The sequence below is a fragment of the Mesoplodon mirus genome (genome assembly GCF_964341445.2).
Source record: "Mesoplodon mirus genome assembly, chromosome: 6".
NCBI classification, from domain to species: Eukaryota; Metazoa; Chordata; class Mammalia; order Artiodactyla; family Ziphiidae; genus Mesoplodon; species Mesoplodon mirus.
This window is the reverse complement of record NC_138982.1, coordinates 133052878-133059340: the sequence shown is the minus strand read 5'-3', so window position 1 is coordinate 133059340 and position 6463 is coordinate 133052878.

The following is a 6463-nucleotide window of genomic DNA, read 5'->3' as shown; positions in this document are numbered from 1 at the left end:
TCAATATCCAAAAAACAAACAAACCAATCCAAAAAGAGTCAGAAGACCTAAATAGACATTTCTCCAAAGAAGATATACAGATAACCAACAAGCACACGAAAGAATGCTCAACATCACTAATCATCAGAGAAATGCAAATCAAAACTACAAGGAGGTATCACCTCACACCAGTCAGAATGGCCATCATCAAAAAATCTACAAACAATAAATCCTGGAGAGTGTGTGGAGAAAAGGGAACCCTCTTGCACTGTTGGTGGGCATGTACATTAATACAACCACTATGGAGAACAGTATGGAGGTTCCTTAAAAAACTTGAAATAGAAATACCATATGACCCAGCAATCCCACTACTGGACATATACCCTGAAAAAACCGTAATTCATGAAGAGTCATGTACCACAATGTTCATTGCAGCTCTATTTACAATAGCCAGGACATGGAAGCAACCTAAGTGTCCATCGACAGATGAATGGATAAAGAAGATGTGGCATATATATACAATGGAATTTTACTCAGCCATAAAAAGAAACAAAATTGAGTTATTTGTAGTGAGGTGGATGGACCTAGAGTCTGTCATACAGAGTGAAGTAAGTCACAAAGAGAAAAACAAATACCGTATGCTAACACATATATATGGAATCTAAGAAAAAAAAAGGTTATGAAGAATCTAGGGGCAGGACAGGAATAAAGATGCAGATGTAGAGAATGGACTTGAGGACACGGGGAGGGGGAAGGGTAAGCTGGGACAAAGTGGGAGAGTGGCATGGACATATATACACTACCAAACGTAAAATAGGTAGCTAGTGGGAAGCAGCCGCATAGCACAGGGAGATCAGCTCGGTGCTTTGTGACCACCTAGATGGGTGGGATAGGGAGGATGGGAAGGAGATGCAAGAGGGAGGAGATATGGGGATATATGTATATGTATAGCTGATTCACTTTGTTATACACCAGAAACTAACACACCATTGTAAAGCAATTATACTCCAATAAAGATGTTTAAAAAAACAAAACAAAACAGGAGCGGGTGCCCCAGAGGCTGTACTTCCTCTCCTCCCCATAGTTAGCACTGACTTCTTATAACATTTTATTAAAATTCTCTGGGTCCTGAAAAAAACAAAGAGATACATTTTATTAAACCTTACACAGAAGTAAAATGGTAATACAACATTAAAAGAAATATTTCCTATTAATTGTAAGGTATTCTGTGTGATTTTCATTAATGAGGGAGACAAAGTTGTATCTGAATTTCTCTAACCTCACATTCAGGAAATTAAGATGGGTTTTCCACGTTTGAAAAGAGAATACAATTAACTGGAGGTAGAGTTAAGGAATTCAGGAGGACACATTCACTGGAGGTTCCTCAGTAGAATCCATAGGACCAGTATCTGCCATAGCAAAATAGGTGGCAGCAGCAGTCTCCTTATCTACCATAGCCACAGTCCAGATCATCAGAGTCGTGTCTGCAGTAGCACAGGGTGTTAGGAGTGCAAGGTTCAATCAAAGAGCAGAGGATTCAGTTCCTTATATTGTCTATCACTGTCTGTCAGGACCCCCTCTGCAGTGGGAAAATCAGAGGTAGTGTTGGTTTAAATATGCATAAGAAATTTTGAGTCTTTTGATCCATCTTTTATGCAAAGAAAGATACTTTGCTATTATGTCAAGATTGCCAGAAATACATCATGCATATTTAAAAAGTGATTTCTCTCCTACTTTCAAAACTTTCTGAATTTTATATTTGGTAACATAAAAATGTCTAGGTTAAAAGAGATCACGTAAAACATGAAAGCCATATTCCAGATGTTTGTTTTTGCTAACAAAAACTTAATTTTAAGTTAGACGTACACTCTGACAATACAGATTGTACATAATGAGTTTTGGGGTACATGGATGGAGAAATTATTAGACATCACAAATATGTTAAATTTGCCTATCCATTGCCTTAGGGATAATGGTTCTCCAAGTTTAGGATTTTTTGAAGATTACAATGAGCTGACAAAGTGCCATTCCACTTTATAAACTTTTATTGAAATCCAAAATACACATGGAAAATACTGTAAACCATGATGTGTAGGAATAGATTAATTTTCACAAAATAATCATGCCAATTTAATCAGCATTCAGATAAAAAGTAGAATACCAAGGTCCAGGGGAACTCACACTTCTTCTCCCCATCACTCCCCTGCACCCAGGCATTACTCATCCCACCTTTTGAGAACATGTATCTGTTATACCATCCTTGCACTTTGTATAAATGGACTCATACAGTAGGTACTATTTTTACCTGATTTCATTTGCTCAGCATTGTGATTTTGAGATTCATACATTTTGTTTGTATAAAAATTGTACAGGGCTTCCCTGGTGACGCAGTGGTTGAGAGTCCGCCTGCTGATGCAGGGGACACGGGTTCGTGCCCAGGTCCGGGAAGATCCCACATGCCGCAGAGGGGCTGGGCCCCTGAGCCATGGCCGCTGAGCCTGCGCGTCCGGAGCCTGTGCTCCGCAACGGGAGAGGCCACAATGTTGAGAGGCCCGCGTACCGCAAAAACAAAAACAAAAACAAAACCAAACAAACATTGTACATTTTCACTGCTGAATAATATCCTCTTGTATGATATACCACAATTTATCCATTTACTGTTGATGTTGACTTGTTTCTAACTTTAACCATTATGAATACTTTCACAAATATTTCTTCATATATTTTTTGGTAAACATATATATGTCATTCAGATATTGCTACAATAATATTGCATAACAACCTGACACAAAATACATCTTATGTAGCAGTAAACATTTTCTTCACCCTCACATGTCTACACGATGTCTATGGTTTGGCTGAACTAGGTTGGGCCTGGCACAAAGTAGTGGGATAGAGCCATGTAATTGTCCTCTAACTTGGATCAGCACCTCACTGATTCATTTCCTTCCCACTGTGGAAAACAGATGTGCAAGTGGTCTAGTCCAATTATGGAAGCACTTTTCAAACCTCTACTCACATGTCCATTAATCCCATTGTCCAAAGCAAGTCAAGAGGTGGGGAATATGGCCTTTGTCCATGTACATCCTATTCATAGTGGGGTCACACATGTTCCATACTTAAGCCAACAATGATGAAGAAAGAAAATAAAATCTTCTCATGGAGGTCAGGGTGGAAGGAGTGAATATTTGAATAAAAGCAATTTATTCTGCCACAGATGCAATTTATTGGGGGCATCACTAGAATTGGAATTGCAATTTTGTAGAGTATAAAGTTGTTCAGTTTTTATAAATACTCGATTAAACAGTTCTCCAAAGTGGTTGTATATTTTGATAACTCCACACACTGTTCCTCTACATTTTTACCAGGTCATACTAGCTGTCTTTTCCTTTTAGCCATTCTGGCACGTGCATAATGATTTCACTTTGTACATTCTGGATGCCTAATACAGTTGAACACCTTTTTATATACTATTGGCCATTTTTAGTTATCCTTTTTTTTTTTGGTGAGATACTAATTCAACTCTTTGTTTACTATTGAGCAGTATAGGAAAGGTAATGAACAAAACCCTTTTCCGTGATACATCACAGTTTAATCTTATGTTTAATTGGCTAGTTTTGTTCTTCTTGTAACCTGATAAGGTGGTCAATGTCAGCAACACTACAAGAAACGTTATTTATAGTAAAAGAGACCCTCGGTTATAAATCACTTCTGGACAGGAAGGAGTCAAGTGGAATGTAATCTGGACACTTCTGCTGATGACCCAAAGAAGAAAGGTTAAAACTGGAAGTAGAAGAGACCAGTGACATCAGCCTACAAATGCAGCCCACTTGGTACCAATCAGAGACAGCTAAAAGAGAGGGTCACAGTATATGCCCATGAGAATCAAGTTGTTAACTGCACTGGAAAAACAATAACACACAATATGAGGCTCTGAATTTAGCCTGATAGGATGTGGATGCTAATATATATACACAGGCTTCAGGCCACCTGAATGCACAGATATATATGAGCGTAGAAAGAAAAAACATTTTGTCCACTCTTGTCTCTTGGACTCATCATCCTTGCAGGAGGAAACTTGTGCAATGATTTCTCTTCCTCCCTCCCTCCCTCCCTCCCTCCCTCCCTCCCTCCCTCTCTCTCTCTCTCTCTCTTTCTTTCTTTCTTTCTTTCTTTCTTTCTTTCTTTCTTTCTTTCTTTTTCTTTCTTTCTCTTTCATACTTACAATTGAAGAATAAAGCATGCACACATAAGACAGAAACAAATGAGAATAAATTCAAAACAGCATTACTTACAATAAAATACAGGACTTATTGAATATGACATAAAGATGTTATAGTAAACAAATGAAGTATGATGACAATATGATATCAAAGATTAGAGTTACTATAAACTGTGTGATATTCCAAGGGATTTGGGTCAACTAAGTTGAAACATATTGGATCAAGACTATATAATTTTGTGGGACTTTGTTATTATTTTGTTTGTTTCAAGTAGTCTAGGATGAAATTTTCATTTTTGAAAGAGGGAATAGAAGATCCTTAGTGAAAAAGTCAGAAAACACAGGTGGAGGAGACCAACCATGTGAGTGGCTATAGGAGTTTTTCAGTAGAATCTATAGGACCAGGAACTGCTACAGCAAGATGGGTGGCAACAGTTACATCCATACCCACATGGCTACAGCCATAGCCAGAACTTAGGGCATCAAAGCCACAGCCCAAGCCACCAGAGTAGTTGCTGTAGTAGCACATTCTGGTGAGTGGTGTGTTGAGTTAAGAAGTTAAGAATCAGTTCCTGAGCTCAAAAGTCATCATCTGCAAATGGGCTTTTATATATTACCAGCCAGTAGAAAATGGGGTAAACCACAGGAAGTTTGGGCCTCATATTTTATACTAATTTGTTTTTAAAATTTCTTGAATCTACTGTTTGTCAGGAAGAGAAGTTTTCATAAGTGAGAATAATTTACAATTATGTCAGGATTACCACAGTCAAGTCAGATGCCTTTAGTAAACAATTCTTAATGTATTTAGAAAGCCCATACTCATCCTATTTTTGTTTAGAACCTGTGATTACTTTTCATGGAAAGTTCTTCTATCATATTTTTTGGGGAGTTTATTTTTATCTAACTATGAATGTTTAATGCAGGATTATAAATATCCTTATGTATGAATATGGATTTTTGGATGGGAAAAGTTAATGAAGCCACAAAATGGATAATTATCTTTTTTGGAGGGAAAAAATTTTATTGCAAACTTTTCTTCTATATCTGTGCATTGCTAATGCTTGCTTATTATGGACTGTATGCCTGTTCATTCACTCATAGACTTTTTGTTCCATAAATTCGTATAAATAGATCTAACCATTCACATTTAGATTTTTATCATTTTTGTGTCTAGGTGAGTATATCAATTCAACATGCAATTTGCTACTTACTTATATATTCATTTTCTTTATAATATATTAGTTAATTCACTAGAGGTAGAATTTAAGTGTCCTTATGGGAACAAGTCCACAATGCTCTGTTTGTTTGATTGGTTTATTTGGTCTATTTTCTCCCTGTTGAGTAAATTCTATTGACCTGTTCTCAAGTTTACTGATTCTATCACTGTCATCTCCACTCTACGATCAAACTCAGTGAGTGTTTATTTTTGTTTTGATTATTGCATTTTTGAGTTTTAAAATTTTCACTTGATTCTTTTAATAATGTCTGCTTCCAAAGATTTTCTACTTTTTCTTTTGTTGCAACAGAGCTTGTAATTTCTTCCTGAAGCAATTTTATGATGGTTGTATTAACATTTTTATCAGATAATTCCAATATCAATATTGATCCTGATGTTCCATTGTTTGCCTTTCCTCACTCAAGTTGTGATTTTTCTAGTTCTTAGTATGATGGGTGACTTTGTGTTCTGAACATTTTTGATATTATGAGACTTGGATTCTATTTCAAATCTCTCTCTTTTTAAAGCAAGCAGTACACTTGTGAGTTAGCAAGGGTTGGTCGTGCATGTCTGTTTCACTTCCTGTTGGACTCACTGAAACCATCCTGGTAAAAGTGAAGTGCTAACTCACACTGCCTTCTTGCTGTAGGTGTGTAGAGTAAAATGTTAATACCCATGTCTGACCTGGGGTACCTAATTGAGCTGCCCCATTGCTTCCAAGTGGAGCTTGTAAGCCCAGCTCTCCCCTGGAGCCTGCTAATACCATGATCAATGTGAATAATCGGCTTTTTGCTGATTATAGGTGCGCATAACCATCTCAGTGTTAATTTGATGAGTGAGAGACTGCTACAGCAACATAAATCACACTGCTTAGAAACCCAAAGTTCTCTCATATATCTCATTTGGCAGAGAATGTATAAATTGACAAAAATGTCATAGCATAAAAAGCCATTGGAATTCTGGAGGTTGACAAATATATATAAGAATTGAATTTGTCACATGTTTTTTTAAGAAAAGAGTATGGAAATAGAATGAGACTTTTCATG